The 25540-nt window shown below is 35.9% G+C and overlaps 1 long non-coding RNA gene across 1 annotated transcript; it reads right to left on the reverse strand.

Annotated features, from left to right (window-relative positions):
* Window positions 1-5202: 5202 nt before the first annotated feature.
* LOC110472016 (uncharacterized) lies at window positions 5203-17161 on the reverse strand. The gene is made up of 2 exons (XR_014955083.1): window positions 11732-17161; window positions 5203-5274 (listed from the first exon to the last, which is right to left on the reverse strand). It is a non-coding gene; the product is annotated as an uncharacterized LOC110472016 (long non-coding RNA).
* Between the last annotated feature and the right edge of the window lie 8379 nt (window positions 17162-25540).

Below are 25540 nucleotides of genomic sequence, written 5' to 3' on the forward strand. Positions count from 1 at the left end.
TATCTTGCTTATCATCTTGTTATTGTAGCTTTCCTTTTATATTGCCACATTTTGTTGAAGTGAATTTGTACTTATTTCTAGCTTTGTTGTTTTGTTGGTGGATTTTTTTTTCCAGTTTTACATGGTGATTTGAATAAGAAGATAAATCATTTCTGCTATTGTTGTGCTAGTGAAAAATTTTGTACATGAAGAATTTGGCAATGTTTTTATTGCAGTATCTAACTGAAAACTTCAAATGTGAAAATTGATCCTGTAGCACAAGAATACTATACTTATTATGGCTGACTTTTGCATTAGTTGTTGAACTAAGAATTTTACTATTTACTTGAATAAAGGATTGCACCATTTGACCAAAAAAAGTTTAAAATATATCAGATTTTGGTCATTTGAAAGCCATATATTTCCCTATCATCTGTAACTTCTTTTTATAATTATTACTGTAACTATAACTTACCTATGAGCTGTAAGAACATTTTAAATGTTACAAATATCCACTAAACTCAATTTCCCACAAAGGCAAGAAAATTTGAAAATATCCATCTCCACTGATGAATCTTAGAGATCAGATTTGGTATTCTCATTATGTTTTTCTAGAAAGTCTGTGTTAACTTCCTTTGAAGCAGCTTATGGCAGTGCAGGGTTGAACCAGTGGCACCACAGCCAGGCACATGCACATTGGCTTGTGTATGTGAATGTGTGCAAGAGAGATACACTCCAAGGCACAAACTCCAGTAAGTTTATAAATCATTCTTATTCTGGGCATATGAGAACAAATTTACCAGACACCTCACACTCGAGAGAGAGTACCAATGTCCCCTGGAACTTTAGCACTGTCCACTTTTCAGTTTTGGAGAAGGGAAGGGAAGGAAAGGCTATTCCTGAGGTAACAAAGTACTTTTTTACACTATTTAATATTATACACAATGTCTTTCCTAGCTACTTTCCTTCACATAAGAGAATGAAGAGGAATTTATAAGCTTTGGGACAATTGAGATCATAAGAGCAGATGCCTACTAGATAAAAAAGAAACAAGTCTGTCCTGTTCAGATGCAATATTTACCAAAGTTTCTGGGAGAGAAACCAAGATGATCAGTCCAATTTCTAGAATATTCATTGGTTTGTTGCCCAATTTAAAAGTGAAACTCAGCTTTAGAAATCTTCCAGCAGGTTACAGTTTCTGCTTCTCTCATTCTTCTCCTTTCATTCCCCACTTGGCTTCAATCCAGAAAATATTCAATACAGAAAACCTTGTATAATCAGTGTTTACACTATTTGTGTCGTAAATGGCACAAGAAATTGAGTCAGAACAGTATAACTCCTCCAAATAAACCTTTTTCATTACTTATATATCAAAAAGACAAGTCTCTATGTCAGTGGGGCTGTAATTTGTCCAGTCAGTTCTTGCAGCAAACTTGGAAAACTGGGTATAAATTACCTTGGTATTACTCCAGTAATTTTTATAGGTGCCAGGGTGAATATTTAATGTTAAGATATGCTAGTGTAGATACTTCTCCATTTCAATAATGATTTATAATGAATGTATGTGGATAGGAATCTATTTTTTAAAAATAATAATTCGGAGGATACAATAACCTGTTTTAACTAGCAGAGTAAGAAGACCTAATGCTAACAATGTGAAAAAGAAAAAAAATTTTTCCAAAACTACACAAGTATAAAAGTATGAATTCTGCATTCTTTCATCTCAATAAATCTTTTTCCTAAATTGAATTCAAAATTCAGGATGTATTACACATGTTCAGAGAAAACACCTCTCCAAAGGCATTGGGTAATGAGGGGATTTCATCTCAATTTTCTACTGTTCACAGGTTGTTGAATATGCTGAGAAAATTACATCAAATTTGAGAAGATGTATTAGAATTTAATGGCTTCTTTTTTAAAAAAAATATTATCTAATAGACAATTTCCTTTTTAAATATTTGCACATGGACTAAATCACTGAGTACCTCTGGCCATTTTTTAGTATTCTGCTATCCACAAAGCAGTAAGTCATTGTAAGGAATAGAGCATGTATTAAATTTTTCATGGAAAATTGATAAGAAAAAGTATTTTTAGAATTCTTTTCTAGGCTAATTAATCTGCCTTGAGCAGTCTATGTATGTAAGTAGGAGGCACTTAATCATCCTTCTGAAGCAGAAAGTGCAAGTTTTGTAACATGCATCCACTTGTCAGAAGCAACCACGCACCTTTGAAACAGAGCCTTATTTTTAAAGCTGAAAAGATGGACAGCCCTGAGCTAAGTGAAATACATGAAATTGAAAATACACCCAAACATAGTTTACTTAAATAAAATTAAGCATCCAAATCTCTGCAACTCCATTCTCATTGCTTTCTACACCTCTACTATTCTGAAAACTTCCAGTATAAGGAGGGCAAACCAGAAATATTTGCTGGTTTATTAGAGAATGGAAATGCCCTTAGCTTGTTGCCTAATTTACCATGTAACAGAATTAATTTATCTTTTTGTATCTCATGATGTTGACATAGAAAAAAATAGTACACAGATGCGTTTATTAGGATTTGAAGGAAATCTCTGAAAACACCAGTGGCATCTGCCTTCAAGGTGTGGATGGATTATATTCATAAAAATTACATACGTTCAAATAAATAAAAATCACATTTCACATAAGCTTCTGAATTTAAAGTTTTACTATTTTAGCTTTCCTGAATTTCTGTACAAAATCCAATTATCACTATGGAAAGAAACACCAGCCTTATTTTCCTTCAGGTCACATAAGATGTGAGGTTGGTGATGATATACATAACTCCAAGACAACTCTTTAAGATAAGATGCAATTGGATGAATAGATACAGAAAGTGTGACTTTTAGAATGTGAAAAGCAGAAAGAAAAATTCAGGTACCATACACTTTTAAATTCAATCTCCTATATTGCAGAATGGATTTATTATTTATTAAATACTACAGGTGAAATGTCAAAAAGGTTAGAGGTTTAAAATTTTGATAAGAGACATTGAGACAAATGAACCCATGTATCTGACTTCTCATCTACATAAAATTTTCCCTGCACTACCTCTTGAAAACTTAAAATCGTAGTAAAGAGTAATTATTACAAACCCAAGGGCATGGATAAATAGTGTCTGCCATCTTACACACACTAAATGCCAGAGAAGAAAGATTGAAAGTATTGACTACAACTGATTCTTATCCTGTCAGAACTTAGCAAATACAGAATATGATTTCTGTAGTGATAACATTACACCTCTCCTATCTATTTTTCATTAAAAAGTGCTACACAGAAGAATGTTAGGGATTCTGTATGCCACAATCCTTGTAGCCACCAAGTCCTGCACAATAACGAGGGAGATTTTTATCTAAACAGGTGACTTATGTTGTTTTCCTTTGGTGGCCATACCTGAAAACTCCATTGGTATGTCTTAAACTATTTAATTTCTATTTTCTTAACACTATAGGATTGTTCAGACACTAAAGAGTGATACTCAAAACATGAGCTTAGTTACAAAATTACTAATAAAGACACTGCCTGGGAATTTTCCTGAAGAAGCCTACTAATTATTTTTCTTGATTTTATTGGGTTCATACTTCTTTGGTTTTCAAAAGATTTGTATAAATATTGTTTTTCACCCTGTCATGAAACACTTCATTTTCTTTAGGCTGCATTTTCTTCTGTGATATACTAATAGGAGTCTTAAAAAGTCATGTATATCAACCAGGAGAAAAAAATATCCTTTGGGGGAAAAAGAAAACAAACATTATGATATGACTTGATGATGCAAATCAAAGAATATTTTCATCCAATTCAACTTTTACCTCTATGTTCGACCAGGGTGAGTTTCACTTACATGTGTTGCATGACAGTCTGGAAGCCTTGTGGTCATATATCCTGTGCTTAATGCTGGAGCAAGAGCAACACCAAGGGATATCATTTGCAGTACTCAGTGACATAATTTTCTTCTGCATCTTTCCCAGAAGAAAGGATAGTGCTCACTTCTCTTGTAGCTGCTTGTGTTTACCAGAAAGAGCTGCTTATTCAATTAGATTTTCACATTGTATTTTCCATATTTTCCCTGAAAGCAGGAACAGATAGGATCTATATAAGCAATCAACCATTATATTGAGTAATCATAGAAGTTAGAACATTTTTCCTTACTACAATGTAAATGATCCTGAAGTTTCATTATGTATAGAGCATAAACTCCAAATGCCAACTTGCTAAGCTCCAGTGTTTCTTGCACTGTTTCCTTAAGGCAAATTCTATCCCCATGTCTTCTAAATCGGCATGAGCACATAGAGCACCAGATATTTTCATTTTATTATTGTCCATTTTGACTGTCTTGATTCTAGCATGTTGTTGACCAATGCTATGCTATTCCCCAGCCATGCATGGCAAATATTTCCATTTTTTGTACTGACAAAATTGTTAGGCAGTTAATTTTGTGGACAGATATTTTATTAAATAGACTTAGTTGTGAATGAATATATTTCACTGATATAATGAAATAGGATCATAATTAGAAAAAATGCAGCAGAATTTTAGGGGAGAAATGTTTATATCAAGAATGAAAGTGTGATTAATCTTTCTTCAATATATGAGATCAGTGAATGATGTGACTTTGAAAGAATAAATAGTTACTCCTTAATACAGACAACCAAACTACAGATTAGAAACTTAAGTGGCAACTCCCAAAATTTCCTTTTCAATAGTAAGGGCAAAAGTAAAAATTTAACAGAATCTCATAGAAAGCAGTCATGTTTATGTTTTACTTTCAAACAAAACTTTAATCACTACACTTGTGTATCAAGGTTACACCATGGTTTTACTAACATGAGAACATAGGACTGAGCAGTAGTTTTAAAAATATAGTGATGTAAACATCAAAAAGCACCAATAAGCTAAAGTAAATTCAGTGTATAGCAAAGTGATCAAATTTACTGTAGTGTCTAGCTGTCCTTTTTTCCTTCCTTGTCTAGTTATTGAAGAATTATGTTGGTGACATCTATCTGCACTAATGAAATGAGGCTACTAACAAACAAGTGGAATGGTCATAGTGACAGCACAATGTCTTTTTCAACAAAAAAAAATTAGCATCCTTGATGTTTTGGAGCTTACATAGATTAATTTCTTTAAGGAATAAATCTTGTGTTTCGATGTAAAATCTCCATGCTCTTCCTCACATAGAAAAGCACCGAACTAGAAAGTCTCACCTGTCTTATGAAGCTGGTTCTGGATCATTGGTTTAATTTTTTGGTTCACAAGAGCTATTCATCAAACAACACTGTAAAGAAAAACAAGATAGATAAAATATTATTAGATAACCAAGTCATCTAACTTTAAAAAACAGAATTTTCTGAAGTATAAGCACATTGATCAATTAGGCAGTTTAATGAATCTGTCATCTTGCATCAGTAACATTTTCTAAATGAAGTCATATTCAGTATAAAAGCCTTATTATTATTCAGAACACTTTTCAGCTACAGTTGTAGGATTTGATTAAATCAGTATGTGCCTAGTAGGAACAGTTGAGAAAAGCAGTGTGAAAATACATGCAATGTTCACAGTTCAAGAGGAACAAAATGCCAGGCTAAATTCCACATCTAAAATCAAAGTATATATTAAACTCTACCTTTCTGAGATGTTTCCTATATTAAGCAGTATTTTTCTCAATTATTTAAAACTGTTAATATTCAATATGCTTTAAAATGTTAAAATAATATAAATTTAGCAAAAATAATATAAATTTTTGAGATTATTGTGCATCTAGTCCTGCAGCAGTATCTCTGGCTGGTTTTACTTCCTGCATACCAAAGCATAAAAACTGATAAAAAATAAGAAGAATGAGAAATGAGAGGTCATAGAATCACAGAATGGTAGAAATTGAAACAGACCTCCAATAGTCATTTTGCCCAAACCCCCCTGCTCAAACAAACCCATTTAGAACAGGTTGCTGAAGACCATGTCCAGGCAGTTCTTTAATATCTCCAAGGACAGAGATTCCACACTTCTTTGGAGAACCTATGCAAGTGATCAGTCGCCCTCACAGTGAAAAAGTCTTTCCTGATAGTTACCTTGAGCCTTCTGTGTTTCAGCTGTGCCTTTGGTTGCTTACTGAGCACACCTGAAAAGAGCCTGACTCAATCCCTCATGCACCCTCTCTTCAGGTACTTGTACATACTGCTAGAATGCCCCAAGGTTTTCTAGGCTAAGCATTGCCTGCTCTCTCAGCCTTTCCTAATACAAGAAATGCTCTAGGCCACTCACCATTTTTGTGGACCTCTGCTGAACTCTCTCCAGTATGTCCATGTCTCTCTTGTACCAGAGATCCCAGAACTGGATGCAGTGCTCTAGTTGTGGCCTCACCAGGGCTCTAAGCAGAGGGGAAGGGTCACCTCCCACACCTTACTGGCAGCACTTCAAATGAACCATTAACATTCTTTGCCCCAGGTGCAGATTTGTGGCTCATGTTCAGCTTGGAGACTACCAGGATCTCCAAGTTCTTTCTCAAAGCTATCTCCCAGCTGCTTGCTCCTTAGCATGTATGGGTGCCTGGGGTTGTTCCTTCCCAGGTGCAGGACTGCACTTTGTTGAACTTCATGAAGTTCCTGACAGCTCATTTCCCCAGCCTGTTAAAGATCCTTCTGGATGGCAGCATGACCCTCTGGCATATTGGTTACTCCTGCCAATTTTGTATCATCTCCAGAATTTAATGCTCATTCATAATAGTAGGACAAAAAAGTCACATGAATTTAATATGAAGAAGCAACAGTTTCAATTAGCAATGTCAAAATTTGATTTTGATCTGCAGGGTTTTTTTCTTATTTACATTGAAATATGTCTTATTTATATTGAGAAAGCAGATTTTCTGGCATTTGCTAGAAAACAGACTTTCAGGAGCAGCCACTTGTAATATTAAAAGTACCCACTCCTAGGTGTAGGTCAACAGGATTGATACATATTCCCAAAAGATCAGCATACAGAACATGTATGTTCTAAGAAAAGCTTATCAATGTACTATGCTAATAAGCCTTAGAATCTCTTCCAAAATAGGTATGTATTTTTTGAATTGTTATGCAGGTGTTGCTAAGAAACTGAAGTATATTCATTTTATGTTTAGTATGCAAGATCTAAAGTTCTGCACAACACTTCCATGACTCCTCTATTTTACCATTAAATTACCTTATCCACAGGAAATTGAAATCAAACACAAAAACATGAGATAGACATTATAAATTTCAGATGACAAATCAGAATCAAATGAGCTATAAATGAGTAGAAATTCCATACATGTAGATAAGTATGTACACAAAAAAATATTTTTGTGCAGATGGAAAGACTGGGAAAAAAGGAGCTACAAAGGAGATATAAAGGAAACTGACTTGATTCAATATTGAAGAAAATATCGAATAATCAATTTTTTGTATATTCTAAGAACCCCATGAAATCCAAAAAATATTAGAACAAATTGTTTATAATGCTTCTAATGAAGAGAGGTTGCTGTGCTCTGGGGAGTTACCCACAGTAACAGTACAAGTATAAATGAGATAGATACTTATCACTTTCCTGCCCCTGCACTAGAACAAGGATTCTGCCTTAGGAAAAGGAGGTTTTTCGAAAGCAGTTCATGATGCATGATGACACTTTGGCATGGCCTGCTGATACAATGGGAAAAGCAGTGCTGCTCAGATGTACAAATAGATACCACTACACACACCATTTTACGTCATGGTTCTATAAATGCTTTACTCTGTTCCTCAGGACATATTATCTGGAGCATTATAAATTCAATAAAGTCAATTAATGTGAACTATTTCTAGGCAGACTACTCTTAAAAATCATAGATTTAAGTCTAAGTAATGTCTACTTTTCCAGATCATGTTCTCTTTTGTATCAGAGATAAATAACAGATTCTGACGCAAGAGAGAGAGAGAGCTAGTATTCTATTTTAAATTCAAGTCTAATTTAAAAATATAACCTCCAGCAACTTCACTGTCACTACAATCAATCAAAATGATAGCATTGGAACTGCAAACCACTTCCTCAGTCACATTTGCTAGTGCAATATTTATGAATTGCTTTCCTCATCATAGCAATTTAACTGGTGCTGTTATTACAGAGACAAGAACAGTCTAATACCAGTTATCATAACTAATACTATTATTTTCAAAATATTTTAATTGCTCTTGAATTATAAAACATATAGGCTATTTTTAAAGTAGAAATACCACAAAAGATTACACACACTCTCGTACATGCACATAAATATTCTGACGTGTACTTTTTTCTATCATCTGAAGGTCAGTGCTGTTTTTAAGCTAAAAAAGCTCCTCCATTCTCTTTTATTGAGAAGGAATATGTACAATGTTGACTTCCTGTTTTACGAGCTAGAACAGATGAGAAGGAAAGCACAACATATGCATTAATTCCACTGTACCACCCAGCAGTTAGAGTTACCTTCCAGGAAGGAAACAATTACCTTCAAGCCCAGTCATGAGAACCCTAAATGCTCCATGTCTGATCCTAGAAGAGGGTTTCAAAGCCCGAAGAGAGTGCACTAATGGGCCACAGGGACTGGACCCATATACATCTGGCCAGGAGGAAATACGCAGGGCTGTTACCAGACTCCTGATGTGCATGTGCCTGACAAAAGGTGTAAACTGAATCTATGACTAGAAGACATTCTGAGCTCAGAATTCACTCCTGGGATAAATGCTTGAAAGCTCAGATCTCTTGCAGAATGATTTTGAGCCTAGTCATCTTATTTCCCTCTAGTTATAATCTTGGGTTTTTATTCTGGGAGGTATTGAAAAACACCTGAAGAACAACACAGTCATTGGTCACAGCCAGCACGACTTCATGAGAGGAAAGCCCAGCTTAGCAAACTTGATTCCCTTTTACAACAAGGTAACCCATCTAGTTATCAAGAGAAGCCAGTAATAAGAGGTCATCTGTTAGGATTTCAATAAAGCTTTTGATACTGTCTCTCAGAGGATCATTCTGGACAAAATGTCCAGCACACATCTGATAAAAACATCCTGGGGTTGGTCAGCAGCTGGCTCACAGGTCAGGTACAAATGGTTATAGTGAATGGGGTGACATCAGACTGGGGACCTGTCACTAGTGGGGTTCCACAGGGCTCCACCCTCAGCCCTGTGCTCTTCAACATCTTCATTAACCATGTAGCAGGACTGCATGGAATACTGAGCAAGTTTACAGATGATACAAAACTGGGAGGAGCTCTTAACTCCCTCAGAATCAAAGAGACCCTGCAGAGAGACCTCAACAAATCAGAGTGTTAGGCAATCACCAGCTATATGAAGTTGAAGAAGGGAAAATGATGGATTCTGCACCTGGAATGGGGTAACCCTGGATGTATGTACAGACTGGAAAATTAGATTCTGGAAAGCAGTGCCATGGAAATGAGATCATGGGGGTCCTGGCAAACATGAGCCAGCAGTGCCCTGGCAGCCAAGAGGGACAACCCTGTCCTGGGTGCATCAGGCACAGCATGGCCAGCCAGGCAAGGGAGGGGATTGTCCTGCTGTGCTCTGCAGCAGCCTCACCTCGAGTGCTGTGGGCAATTTTGGGCACCACAGTGTAAGAAGGATATTAAGATATTAGAAAGAATCCAAAGGAAGGTTTTGCATACCACAAAGGTGGTGAAGGACCTTGAAGGGAATCTGTATGAGAAGTGGCAAGGGGCACTTGGTTTATTCAGCCTGAAGACAAAGAGACTGAGGGGAAACCTCACTGCAGTCTACAACTTCCACATGAGGGGAAGGGGAGCGGCAGACACTAAACTCTTCTTTATGGTGACCAGTGAGAAGACCTAAGGGAATAGCCTCCTCTGTGTAAGGGAAGGTTTAGGTTGGATACCAGAAGAAATTTCTTCACCCAAGGGGTGATTGCAACAGGCTCTCCAGGGAAGTGGTCACAGCACCAAACCTGACAGTTCAAGAAGTGTTTGAACAATACCCCTGGACAGCTGTGTGACTCCTGGGGACTGTGCTGTGCAGGGCCAGGAATTGGCCTCAAGGATCCTTGTGGTCCCTTCCCACCCAGCTTGTTCTGGAATTCTGTGATTATTTTTATTGCTTTTATCTGTCCATGAGCTATTTGCAAGTTCCATGAAAATTGCAGGAATCCCACACTATTCTTACAGCCATGATTTCTGGTGAGTACAATTTGCAATATTTGTAAGTAATTTATGAACTGAATTTATGCTGAATAAGGATTTCTCTAGAGCTGCCCACTTCATCTTCTTGTTACGTTTAAACATACATAAGCCAACCAAAGACTGATCTGTGGCTTAGGCTTCAATGGAATAATAAAACGTAATTATCAGTGTCTTTGCAATTGTCAGACATCTTAGAAAGGACCCAGACAAAGAATGGGGATTGCACCTCTCTTCTGATTGATTTCGCCTTTATCAGACTTCTTTAAAATATTACATTGGGATCTTATAACTGGATTAAACATAGTTGTAAGTTTTCTCAAGATAGTAGAGGCTACAGGCATAATTTTTTCCTTTTCTAATTTAATCTTATTTCTTTTAACTACAAAATAGCTTGATTGAAACCCAGAAGTGTTAGTGAAATGGCTTGGATCCATACATAAATGTTTTTACTTTCAAAAATTTTGGTTCCTGTGCTTTTGCTCTTGCCTAACACAAGTAATACAGTCACGTGAACTCAAACAAGAGCCAGGACATGGTCCAAAAATGGAGTGCTATCCTGATTATGCTCTGTTCCCAGCAAAATCATACAAGCAGAAAAACGAGGCTTCCTGTCAGACTGGCTGCTGCACCTGAAGTTTTTAAATTTAAAAGCCTAAATTTAAGTAGGCTGCAACAGTTCCACCCTTCCTTCTGGCGCTAAGTATATTTAGACACTGATGACGGTCCCTTTGAGAGCAGCCCCTGAAGTACAGTCTTTTTTCATTTACCAGAAATAGTATGATAAGCAGTATAATACATAAATACTGCCCTGATATAATCATATAATTATTAAAGTTGATTTGTATTATCTGCAAGTACACAGGCAAGATCCCTCTGACCCCAGCTTCATACACCCTTGCTTTTTTCCAAAGATGTTAAAAATATGGCAGCTTTAAAAATATCATTATTTTTACTACTGATGGGGCCCAAAGGAAGTTGTATGTGACAGACTTGTCAGACCATTCCCCCCACAAGACTTTGTTGAACAATGGAGAATAGCAGTCCACTTCTTTGAAACTATACAAACTATATAACTTTACAGTTTAGCCTACTAGAGAACATGATCTAGCCCAATCTTGGTTCATAAAAAATTATGAGCAGTCAAAAGTCAAAAACTACATCACGGCTTTTTTCGAGTAGGGAATATTATGACAGATCAAAGGAAATTTTACTCCACCTCTACTCTGCTCTCTTCACACCTCACCTGGAGTTTTGTGTCCCACTCCAGGATCTTCAGCACAGGAAGAATGTGGACCTGCTGGAGTGAGTCCAGATGAGGCAACAAAGATAATCAGAGGGATGGAGCACATATCCCATGAAGATAGGCTGAGAGAAATGGAATTGTTCAGCCTGGAGAGGAGAAGGCTCCAAGGAAACCTTATAGAGCCTTCCAATACTTGAAGGGGCTCTACAAGAAAGATGGAGAGGGAATTTTTACAAGAACATATAGGAAAAGCAAGGGCTAATGGTCTTAACTGAAAGAGAGTATGTTTAGGTAAGATGTTAGGAAGAAATTCTTTACCTGAGGCACTGAAATAGGTTGTCCAAGAGGAACTGTGCATGTCCCATCCCTAGAGGTGTTCAAGACCAGACTAGATGGGGCTCTCAGCAACACGATCTTGTGCAAGTTGTCTCTGTCCTCTGCAGGGGGGCTGGAACTCGATGGTCTTTATTAAGGCCCATTCTGACCCAAAACATTCTGTGATACTATGATATCACACTGCAAGGAAGACAAAGTAAAATAACCCATTTCTCCTCATTTTTTCTTCATTGCTCCACTAAAGTCTATTTGCAATAGGCTCATCATAACCTTTGTCTATGCATCTGACACAATGTGTTCTATCACTGTTGTTATATTTCAGTCCTTGTAGAAAGTGATGCCCTAGGTGTAAAACAAGGTGGATTTTAAGTATAAATTCAGGGAAGAAAAATAGCAATTCTTATAGATAGAAACATTCATTGATAGTATCACTCAAATATCCAACCTTTGAACACTTTTATAATCAGAATTTCCAGTAAAGTAGCTGTTCTGCCCAAGACTGACAGTTATTTGTTCCCTTGAGAGTTCACAATTATGTAAATCAATTATCCTTAATGAAAAGGGGGTTTGTTTACATACCTGCCCTTTTGCATGTGCTCAGTTTGATTACAACTTGGCAAAGCATTTCAGCACTAGCTTGTTCATTATCATTTTTGCCATTGTATCTAATAACTTCCTATTTTTAATCATATATTGTAAAACACTGACACTTAAAAGAGAGGCTATTCTAACTTATTCTAATTTTTTATTTTTATTACAATTTTAGTAATAGTAATCTAATAAGAATTCCCTACATGCTTTCAAAATGTTTAAATTTACAGTTCTTATATTTCTAGCTCTTGGCTATTCAACTCATCTTGAAGAAGAAGTGTCTGAGTAAGCATTCTTGCTTACTAATGTCTTTCTCATGCGGCTACATATGGTATAAAAATGCCCAAAAAGTGAGATGGAGCACATAAAATAACACACTGAAAATAGAAAATAAATCACCAAAAACTTCAAGAATTTACTTTCTACTTTTACAAAACCTCAAAGGGGGAAAACAATTAGTTTTATAAAAATATTGGCTATATGTGTTACACAAAGATAGAAAACATATGAAAAGACCAGCATGGTACTCAGGGAAAAAAAACTAAAATTTACTTTCATTTCTGTTCTCTGTTCATCACTTTTTCAGTTCTTACATTCCTAAGTTTTTCCTAAGAGTGCAAGTGTCCAACACCACTGCTGTCCTGGAAGACATTTTAACATCCTGCTCTGAGTGTTGTCTTCTCAGTATCACAGCCCACTGAAAGAAGAAATTCAGATCATTTCGGTGGCTCAAGAACAAGAAATATAATATTTATGGATGCACAGGTAAAAGCAAAAAGATTTTGTACTTCATCCTTGTTCTTTATTGTTTGTCATGTACACTTAAATACACACCTGCAAGAAAACCAAACAGAAATATGGAAAAAGGAATATATATGATATTTTATGTCAATATATATGATTTACTGTTCAACTTCTCTACTTGTAATATGTGCATGTGTGCATACACACATACAAAAGAAATAAAGAATTAGTAAAATTGGAAACTCTGTTCTGATAAGAAGAAACTTGGCATTAGAGGATTTCTGAGCCTGCATCTTTAATCCCTTTTGTATCAATATTCACGGAAAATGTACTGCTCAAACAGTTGACACAATACAGACTTAACAGCTGAAACCAAAACTATTTTTCCCTCTTCCACTATTCACAGGGCACCTAACAAAACATGGGCATAGATTGTTCAGGTCCGCCAGATGCTTCTATAGGAAGAGAAACAACTGTTTGTAGTGCACTGCACTACCTACTAGCAGAAAATCCAGGAAGCGATTTAGAAAATCATGCAATTTCAACCTGCCATTTCCTTTTATAAAGGAAACTTAAAACATACTGACTGATCTTTTGATTAATTTTCATATAGTGATAATTTTTGTTTTCTTTGTCTAACAACTGTTAAAATGGGAAAACTAAACTTTCACCTTTAGGCTATCCCATTTAACTTCCAATACAGACATACATGTGCCTGAAAAAAAATAATGAGTCATTGTGCTAAATTTGTCTATTTGATATCCCCCTAGGTTCAGAGTTCCCAAAACTAAAGAGCATTCTCTTTCAGCAATATCTAAATGCAAATTAGTTTAATTTTAAGGGATATGTATATTAGGAAACATGGAGGCTATTCTTAGGTTTTCAGGCTTTTAAGAACTTTCTTCACTGCGAAATCCTAGTTTCAATGTCCATTATAGAATATACAGTGATAAAGGATAATCTCATTTCTAGAAAATTTGTGGTCATTTTACCTTCCTCTCTGCCCTGCTTTCTGCCAAATCTTGCTGGCAGTAACATCTGGGGAATTTTCTTTATTGTCCAGCATTATCCTATATAATGAGTACACAGAACTCAAATCATACATCCTTCAATTTTGAGGTGCCTTTTTGGGCACCAGGTAAAAACTTGCATATAAATCAGCAGATTAAGACTCATTTGTCTATGGAGCATAAGACAGTTTTCATTCCCATTTTATGTAGCAGTGCTTACACATCCTCTACCATGGTCATAAGAAGACACAGATAATTGAATTATATACCTATGGGTTGCAGTTTTTTACACAAATAAATATAAATATATCTTTTATTTGCTTTTCATGTCAGACTGATTAAAAATATATCAACATTTATTTCTGGTAAATAAAGGAGTGAAATTACTAGATAACAGCAATAAAATAAAATAGATGACAGCATTAGGCCATCTAATAGGAAACTACACAATAAAATTATGGTTGTGATAATTTGAAAACTATTATTACCTATCAATTCTTGACTGACAAAAAGTGCAGAAGGGAAAAATCATAATATTTTAAAAATACACCACACATTACTGTATAAATTCTTAATGAAACTAAATAAAAATGTTTCATTAAAGGTAAATTTTTCATCCTTCAGTTCAATTAATACCAAAAATGAAATAACATTTTTTACTTTTTGTACTGTATTTCAAAATATAAACATATGGAAATATTTTCCTGAATTGTGGCATAAAAAATATGTATTAGCCTGATTAGAATCCTATTTTGACAGTTCACTAAATGATTTTAAATAGCAACAGGATGTGTTGGCTACCAGGGAAGTTAGACTTTTAAGTTGTGATTTGGCAATCCAAATGCCAAAATTATATTCATTTTTAAAAGGTATAGGGGAAAATTAATCAGACATGGTAAGTAGACAATTGCTTTCAGCAGTATCTTCTCTAGTTACAGAGCTCTGTCATACATCACTGGAAAGATTTTTCTTTTCTTCCGAAAAAATAAGGAAACTAAGACTACATCTAAAAATCAGGATGGTGTGACTTTTCAGAAAATTATAAACTGTTTTATTTGCCTTACAATCTGCAGTAAAGCAGGAGGGATTTTTATCTTTTTCTAGCTACAAAGTGTTTCTGCATACTACTTTACCATGAATTTGCCAAAGGAAAAATAGACATAAACATCAAAGAAATTGCAGAAATTAAACACCTACTTAACAAAATAAATCCTTTAATGTGTTTTTTTTATCACTAACAGCATTACACAACTATTACAGCCTATTCTTGAGTAGCCTGGATCCATTATTTGGCCTCCAGTGGGTGATAGGAACAGGAATAAAGAGTTTAGCTAAACAAACATGGCATTGATTGATAATAGGGATAGGTGCTTTGATCAATTTATAAGAAGATGAAGTATTTGAAGGATCATGAAAAGAAATATTTTCTGCACTAAATCTCCAAGAGGATTTCAGAACTGTGATTACCAGGGGGATTATTTCCTACTGTATCATACAATAGACTTTGCAGCCATTTACTTGAAATTGTAAGTACATGGAGCTGGACCAGAAGCCAACAGCAAAGGATGCCTTGGAAAGAGTCTGTATGCAAGTTTTCTTTCTTCCATATCTACAAAATTAAATAAAACATTAAAAATTATCCTTTCAAAACAATACCTTCAGGAACAATGTACAGCCACTGTCCCTACTTCAGCACTTCCTTCGTCTATTGTCATCTGTTTCTTCAGCTCCTTATTTTTTTAATAATTTTTCCACTAGTTTCAACTTTCTGCAGCTTCAAAGTTATTTTCTTGTGTCATTACAGTGAATATTTTATTACTCAGACATAGTACTATACACCATGTAAACTCTGTCTAGTTTTCCTTATTAAAAAAATAATATAAGATATTATATCCCATTCTTCAATTCTCCATTTCTTTAACTACTTTTTTTCAAAGTTAGATATACCAAATGTATACTTGGGAATAGCTCCTTCCAGTAAAATAGTCCCGGGAACTACAGGAAGAAATTATTGATTTAAAACTAATTCTGTGTTTTCATCTTTTTCCTGCATTTCTTGATGGCTATTTTAACAATAGAGTGAGGACACAGCTAAGCAAGTAGAATTACACTCTAGTTCTTGAATTTCCTCTCTATTTCTGTATCTGACCACTGTGCAATCCCAATTTCTGATCTATGTGTAGATGATTTCGTTGGATAGAAATGGAAAGGGAAGATAATAAAAACTAAGTGAAGATAGCATAAAACCAAAACTAAAAATCTATCCCAAATGCTTCCTTGCATATCAAATCTTCATTTTAGATAGCCTAAGTGAAATCTAATTTAATTAATTTATTTGAGGTTTTAAACTATTTTCTTATTAACCCTCACCAATATGATATGCTCATCCTATTTTGGAAGTTGTTTTTTCCTCCTTATTTTATGTCTCAGGCTTTGATGTATCTGTTTTACCTATTTGATGTTATTTTGGTTGGCTCTGTGAAGTTAAATCAAAGGGATCTGCTAGCCATAATGAGCAGAAAACAACTAATGCCATCATTAGGATATCTTCAGTCAGAATAATAGAATTCTTCAGGGGAAATAATTGGTGAATCAGCCAGTAAGAAATATCTTTCATCAGCCCATTTCTCAAGGTTAGAAAGACCACTGAACTGTAAAGACCACAGCCTGGAGGAAAGCAGAGGGGAACACGCAGCAGGAAGAGTCACAGGAAGAGGAAAGTCTGTCTCAGTGCCAAGTTAGACAGAGGCCATTGCAATGGTGTGGCAATGAGCTAAGGTCATTTCTCAAGACTTCAGATCTCAATAAGTCTTGCAGTAGGTGAGCTCCAGGCTGCTTGCATCCTATGTACTTTGGGGTGAATAAACAGCATGTCTATTTAAAAGACTATGTAATTACTCACATGCCCAGGCCTCCAGAAGGAAAGTGTCCTTTAATATTAACCACCTTGCACTCTCACAGTCAGAGGATTTCAATCATATTAGAGAGATCCATACTGAGACTGAACATTTGTGGGGATCCACACAGAAAGATTTGAATATATCAAGGACTAATACCTAGAGATTTCTTCTCTTAAAAAAAAAAAAAGCACCAAACAAACAAACAAAAAAAAAAAACCCACAAAAAAAAAGAGTACAAAGCCCTCTTTTACCACTAATCAGACTGAGAACAAGCAATCAAGTAATCTCTGGGTTAGAAAGATTCCCCTAGTAGGAGAACCCACAGGACAGAATCTAGAAGAGAGCTCACAGGAACAATTTACCCAGAAGCAGTCAAAAAAAAAACCAAAAAAAAAAGACATGAAGAAAGAATGACTTCATATGAAATATTTTGATACAACAGAAAGGAAACAAAAAGGTCAAAACAATTCATTTTGACGCATTCCCATCAAAAATTGTGTTTGAAGCAATGCAAGCCCACAAGATGGTTCAGTTTGCTTTAGATAAATGCTGTTTTGTCACAATTGCTCAGTGTGATATTTTTCATCCAGATTTATAGCTGTGGCAGTAAGTGACTCTTGACATTAATATTGTTCCTCCATAACACCTGTCAATCTCAAGATGCTTTGCTACAACAGTATCATTAAATAGTACCACTCTCTTGTTCTACAAATAGAAGAAAGAGAGACATGGATGGGGACAAAGAACATCACTCTTATACCAGGGTGCTTCATCAGTGGAAACAGAAATGGAAACAATATTTGTGCCACACCCAGAGGACTGGACCATGAAGTGATTGTCACAGCTGCCTTGTGGGCAGCTACTGACTCCACAGACACCATTTACTCTGCATGCACCTACACAGTATTGTGGCTTCCAGGTCAGCAGGGACCTCAAGGTCTCTGACTACCACTCCTGCTACTGCCTCACTCCTGAGGTGAAACTACCTATACCAGCTATTACTAAGGTTTTCTTTAAAAAGGAAACAACCTGTATTCACAATCAAGGCAAGAAAGAAGACATCCTTGCCAGTTACAGTAAAGGTCATCTAGAGCCATGTATAATTCATCTTAGTTCTGTAAATTAAATACAGCAGAGGAAGTATTAGTGGGATACATGAAACACAGCACCTCCTGCAAACCATCTCCCCATCCATCCAACACTACAGCACCCCAAAGGGAAAAGCTCCCATTTGCACTTGAGTAGTTCATGCAAATATTGTTACTCAGAGGCTGGAACTACATTTAAGTCCAGGACCATGTTAAATTTCTAATAATTTAACTGTGTGGGACACCATACAGCATACCTGGGTGACATCTGCTGCCAATATTCACTAGCACAGAGAACAAGCACCACTAGTTTATTTCCATGCCTATTTTCTGCTAGAAAACTCTCCAAATTCCTTAATTTTCTAAAAAAGTTTATTTGTGGACATGTCTCAGCTTTCCATGCTGAAATCCCATGACAGGCATAATATTTCTCTGTTTATATTCCATTTTTTTTAAATTTAGACTAAGACATGATATGCACTTCAATGGTGCATTAAGTTATGCAATTCCAAATTCAACAAAGGCCTATAGAGTTACTTATAATATTGTTAACTATTATTTTGATGGTTGTGTCTTAAGTGACTGTATTAAAAGGGAAATTTAACTTTTTTATAATAATTATTGTGCTGAACTTTCTGCCAAGGTCCAAGAAACTCTTTTGTCTGTTTCACAAATTTTATGTGTATTAGCCAAACTAGATCAGGATACTCCTTTTAGCAACTCCAGATTGGGTTTCTTCATTATAACATCTCCAGATCTGTAAATTAATGTTCTAGCATGTCTCTTCCCTTAGTAAGAAAACAAGCTCAAGTTCAAACCATATCAGAAGTTTAAAAATATAAAATTATCATATTAAAGGCTAGGAGTTCTATTAAAATCAAGAACATGTTACAAATTATTCTGGAACATTCAGTTTTACAATTTCAGTTCTCAATGAGAAAAAGCTGACATGCTATAAGCAAGAGAGAGCATGAAGCACCAGATACAGCAGAGTACAAACTGTGAAACAACAAACAGTGATCCTTTTTATAGCATGGGGCAAACATGTATAGAAATGTCAAATGATAGCCCAGGGAATAATACTGTCTACAAGTAAACATTAATAAAAACATGGGGAAGGTAGACAAGCTAAAAATCAGATACTAGAAATATTTGAGTACTCTTTTCATCTTTTAGATAATAATCTTATCTGACAGACTAATAATCTTTTTTTTCTTGTTCTTTATGCATTCATAACTAAAATCTGTCACAGTATTCATCTTCAGTGAAGACTCAGAACCATTGTATTTTTGGATGGTGTCATTAGCGCTGGTCTCATTTGTGTCTAGAAATGTTTTGGTTGCTATGGAATACAATGCATTAATTATAAATTCCTCTCCCAATTACAGTGCAAAATATTTGGTCAGTGCTACAATAATGCACAGAAGAACTTCGGGGGGAAAAAAAACCAGCAGAAAGCAATTAAAACTTAAGGACAATTCAGCTTTTCTCAAATTGCAGTTCATTAATATATGCTTTAATAAACTGACTGCTTTATTTTAAGAGGCCTTTCTAGAAGGGCTTGATGCTCCCTACAGCAAGGCAGGTGGTGCCAGTTGAGTCAGCTCGCCATTGATTGCTTCTTCCTTGCCAGAGTCTGCTATAGCCAGTGCAAAAAATACACAAAAGCTGACCTTTTCCTCAGGGCCACTGAAATGTCAGCCATCAGATCTAGGTATCCAAAAAGAAATTTAGCTTCTTGAAGCATAGTTTTGACAGATGTCTCTCAAGCTGAAGATGTGGTCTGAAAGCCTCTGTTCATGCATGTCACCAGTGCTTAGTGTGCAGTCATAGCAGAGAGCAGACACTGTTGGTTTTCCTCATATTAATTTGGAGAAAGGATTAGAATCCAGGTCTGTCTCTGGAATTTGGGATGATCATTAGGCTTCAGCATCATGTTCCCTACCTCTGAAATACCATATTATTTGTTGCAAAGAGTTCAATCTATACAGGGCAGTTCAACTTTTCTGGGTGAGGTTACTCTCCTGACAGATAAAATGTGATGTTTATCTCAGTCAGAGAAGGTATTGAATATTCATCTTCTACATCTTGTGGCAATTTGGGGCTAAAAGTAAAAAATGAACTTTGGTCAGTTATTTGAAAGATCAGTAGAGGTCTCAATTTTCAACCCTGATTAGTGTGTCTGAGAACAAAAGCAAGATCTTAGACCCATTAGGAAAGTCAATGTGTCTCACTGGCTACTCATGGTTCTACCCATACTGGTTCTAACTCACCCAGGTCCTCTTCTGAGGAGCCTCAGAATCTGCCTACGTGGGTGGATGGAATTGAGCTTTGCCTGCACCCTGAGCTCCTCAGACATTGCTCAAGTCAGTAAAGGTGCTTTATTTCAGTGCTGTGGTGTGTTCACATTACTGAATCAGGCTGAACCAGGACCCAGATCAATCACTAAAAGGTTTCTGCAGAGCCAAAATCAAAGATTGTGTGTCCTTTCTTCATCTCTTACCATTATGTGCAAGTTCAAGGCACAACCAGCTCATTTAATGGTAGGCAGCACTATCCCATAATCCATTAGAGGATGTTACTTTTCCATTTAATTAAAGTAATAGAGAGATATATTGCAGTCAGGCTTACTAATCAGTCACTGTAAAAATATCTTGGCCAAAGTCCTGTTGCTTAACAACAGTAATAGCCTTGATTTCTACATAGCTTCTAGGATAATTCACAAAACAAATCTAATAACTTTAACCAAGGAAAAAGCAATACTTCATTGAAAGTAGTCAATAAATACTTACCATGTCTTCTATTTCACAAATGAAATATTTTATTTTTTTTCCACTATCTTCCTAAGGAAGCAATGTTTCCATTTCACCCCTCTGCATATGCATGAACAAGTGGGAATATTCACCTTTTGTCTGTTGGTTCCCTACTAAATTCTTTCAAACTTGTAAGAAATCAACCACACTGGGAAAATAGTAAGAGTCTGAACTGGTATTGCAATTTTACAATCAGCAACACAGTTGAAGAGAATGAGCCTTGGGGGGTAAAAAGTGCATGAAATTAGTTTCCCTTACACCACATAATATCTGTACAGGGGGAAATATTTTGAGTGTCCCAAACACACGGACAGCTTTGATCAGCTGCAGCAGACTGCTGAAAACCTGACTACAAGACACATCTGTCCATCTACACCCTGTTTGCCCCACTGCTGATGAAGGCACAAGCAGACACAAAGACATAATGCATATGACTGGAGACTGACTTTTCTCTATTTTCCTGCCCCTGGTAGGAATGTTTTGTCACCAGCACAGTGCCTGTGATTTCTGAGCTGAAGAGGACTAAGGGGAGATACTGTTACCTGGTTTCTGAGGAGGTTTTCTCCATCTGAACGTAGCATTGAGCTGATGTTAGTGACGGGGTCTTAAAGATCTCGGATCTGCTTTCTCACAGATGGCAGAAAGAGCAGGAGATATGACAGATAAAGTCCTTTGATGTTCTACCTCTTGTAGCGAGCCCACAGAAAAGCAGGTTTCTGATGTACTACAACAGGTAAGAAAATGAAGAATTCTGAAAATATAACTGGATATTATACTTATATACCATATACCAGAATAAATACTCATCTTCTTGAGCAAAAATCCAATGGTAAACAATTTCTTAAAACATACATACATATTCTTTCTAGTAATCATATTTTAAGGGATATGAGGAATAGGTGGCTTTCCTTTCACCACTTAATAGAAATTTAAAAGATGATAAAGGATGAAGCCTACATACCATAATTGCACAGACTGCCATTTGTATGATTTTACACTGTCCAGTCACAAACCATATTCAAGGAGAAATGCTGCTGTTCACTGTAATGAATTTCAGGAACATAATTACTGATACAGTAAAAGACTTTTTTTTAATATGAAAACTTACATTAAAAAAAATTGTTTAATTATATTATAAAACATAAGAACAGGAAACAGAACATAGATTAAAAGAACAAAATATTAGCATTTTCTTCCTGACAGAGATGATCATTTCAAGCACTGACTCTGTGGTTTGGAAATAGGTAATTACAGTAGTAATAAAGAAAATTACCATTGCTACTGCCTTCTTGCAGAACATTCACAACTGCTTACAAAGGAATATGAAACATCCACAGTAATAAATGATAAATAATTGCTGCTTCAATATTAATCATCAGTGTTGTAAACAGTGACTTACAGAATATAAATGAAAAAGAGTAATTTGAAAGATCACTTACAGAAAAATATTAGATTATCCTTATTTAAGAAAAATCCTAAAATATCAAAGTGACTTCGCACTCCCATCTGCATTTCGCAGCTTGACAATATCTAACCAGTTTTTCCAGCAGGACAATTACTTTTGTCGTCTCATCCATTAGATCCAATGCCCTCCATGTTCTTGAAGGAAATTCTTTACCTGCAGTTGGTAGATATATGATATCATCCCATTTGCATAAATTTTTCCCTGAAATCTGTGGGAATTTGGCCATGATTTCAACAAAAAAACCAAACTTGGCAAGACAGAACTTGACCAATCCTTTTCTCCCAATCTAAACCATTTCTTTGCACATTCTTCATCACTGCTTCCTCTGCAATGTTTTGGGGTTTTTTTAAGAAAAATTATTCAGGGTCACATCCAACTCTGTCTGCATCTTAATAATATTCTGGAGATTTTCCTCTTTGGCTGCTGTTCAAAGATAAGTGCCATCAGTAGGTTTAGCTCTATTAGGTAAAGGCCTGAGCTGCATAGTCTCTAGCAGGAACTTTGCACAATTTGGGCCAGGAGGACAGTGGCTCTGTGTATTTGAGGATGAGTTAATTTATCTTATCTTATACTCCAGGAAGAACCTCTAAATAACTCCTTCTCAGCAGCTATTTAATACTCCTCCAAGACGTGAACATGTTTCTTTCGCTTCCTATGTGCTAAGAGGCAGCTGGGCTTATTAGAAATAACATCAGATATTTCAGTTTAGCTGAGGTTTCCTGAGTGTGAAAGAGGAGGTTCTGATCCTCTCCTTTCACCCTTCTCCTATACTCTAACTTCTGGATCAGTATCAGGAAAATAGTAGAACTCTATCCTAATAGTTAAAAGGGAAATTTAATACTCTATCTGATTTACCATGCAATCAGCACAAGAGAAGCAGGGAAATCTGGTCCTGGAAGGAGGATAGGAAAAGAAGATAGCAAGGAAAAGAAGACTGAAAATTCTCTTGAACTGTTAACTCAGCATCTGCCATTAAGTTATGTTGTGCATCTTCATCCTAATATATCAAAATATACTTCACTTGGACCATATTGAATGAAGCACAGTGGGCAATTACTGCTCCTTTTCCAGAAATGCTGAATTAAACTGTCTTGGCTTTCATAACATTCTATTTAAAAAGGCAGTAGAAAAGACTGTAAAATGGCATGAACTCACAATCTGATCAACTTCTAAGTTCCTTATATCAGAAAAAAAACAAAATGCTAGGAAAAGCCTTAAAGGCTTAACAAACATGTAATGTTTTCCTTCCATTTCACTTCAAATTAAAAAAAAAAAATCTATGCAGTGATCAAGGCAATGTATATTTCAATATATGGCTGGATTTTTTTCTTTTAAATCAAATGAGGTAAACTTTGAAATAGCAGAATCTTTTATGATCTCTCAAACAATAAGAAAATACCCCAAAATTCAATAAATTCCCCAGTAACACTGTTGGTGTTCTATATCTCCTGGGACTCATTTTCAGAACAATAAATGTTTAACGGGAATTTATTTCTGCTTGTAAACAGTACTCTGTCAGAAAGATTGCACAGTAAAATGCACAAGCAGCAAAGAATTATGAATTAAACAATACATTTTATCTCCATAGTCTGAGGAGAGCATGTATAATGTAGAATTTTCAATGTGAAAATTCTATGCCATTTTTCTGTAACCTGGGCATTATACATGAGACATACACATTGCATATACATGAGACAAAAGAATAGATTGATGGTGCCACAGCTAAAATGCAGAATAATGAATGACAGAGAAAAGGCTTGGAGACTCTTATGCACTGAAACACATGAACTGAATGCTATAACAATGAATATCAAGGAATAACTAGTGTTCTTTAATTAAACCTGTTGCTGCCAGAAGCAATGTACAGCTTACTACATTCCATGGGCTGATTAGATGCACAAAGAGAACATGCTTGCTTGTAAGACAAAACTTGAATTAAAAGGGTGATAGAGTGGGTTAAAATTTCAGCAAGTATTGCAACAGTCAAAGTCCATGTTAAACTTTAGTTGAATTTCAGCAAAGATGCTACTTGTTGCCATGACAACAGCTGGAGCGAGAGATATTGACAAAAGAGAACTCTACAATCCACATAAAGGATGAATTATGTGTTAGCACAGACAAAAGAATAGTAAATGGCCTCTGTCTTCTGAACTTCAGAAATACAAACACCTAAGAACCAGACTAGAAAGGATAGTTTTTCTGCTCAGTATAAAGAACAATATATATGACAAATCTTTGACATTGCAGATTGCTGTTCTCAAATAGCTCACCCCTCACATTGGATCTATAAACACCATCTGTGTACACTGAAGAAACATTTCCAGAAATAGATGAGTCATATACCATTATCTCTTGTCAGAACACAGCAGATAGATTTGTAGCAAATGATAAATAAAACAAGCTAATGTCCTAGAATCTATCCCAAGACTTATAAAGTAATTGCTTACATAGAATGGATAAAAAACACTGTGAGTTTATTTTCATGCTGATGACCAACTAATCTAGGTTTTCAGAACTCCCTGCTTGCTTATTACTCTACCACTAACCATGCCTAAATTGACAGCTCTCAGTATACACCCTTCTGGGATTTTACTCAAAATCTCAGTTTGAACATATACTATAAGGCCTGAAAGATACTACTGATATATTACCTCCTGTGGCTTTCAAACTGAACCAAGGAAGAAGAAAAGGGAGAAGGAACACCCACTAAAGCATACCAAATCAGAGATTTTTTCACTAGCATAGGTCAAGAGGTTTCAGGATCCAGTGAACATGAGTGACTTGCACCAGTGCATATGGTTCTTGCAGCTGATAGTGCCTTCCAGGATAAAATCACAGCTTGGATAGGAACAGCATGGGCAAAGCCATGCATCTGTGCATACAAGAGAAACATTGTTCAAAAGACCTTACAAAAGCACAAAGATAAAAGGTGGCAAGAGGAGAACCAGAGTAATTTACCTGGCTGGACCCATAATTCCTTAAACAGGTCAATCACTTCCTAGCCTCTAAGGGAACAATCAAATGCTCAAAAGATCTTTTTTAAAGGCAGCAGCCATGAGCCCTCTGTCTGGGCTAAAGCACAGATGACTCCTTCTTTCACACACTGAATCTGCTGAGCTGAGGTCAGTTGAAATCTGAACTTGATGCATTTATATTGTTTAACTTTCCTTTAATTGTTTA

Source organism: Lonchura striata, chromosome 4 (assembly GCF_050655825.1).
Source record: "Lonchura striata isolate lonStrDom1 chromosome 4, ASM5065582v1, whole genome shotgun sequence".
Classification (NCBI taxonomy): Eukaryota; Metazoa; Chordata; class Aves; order Passeriformes; family Estrildidae; genus Lonchura; species Lonchura striata.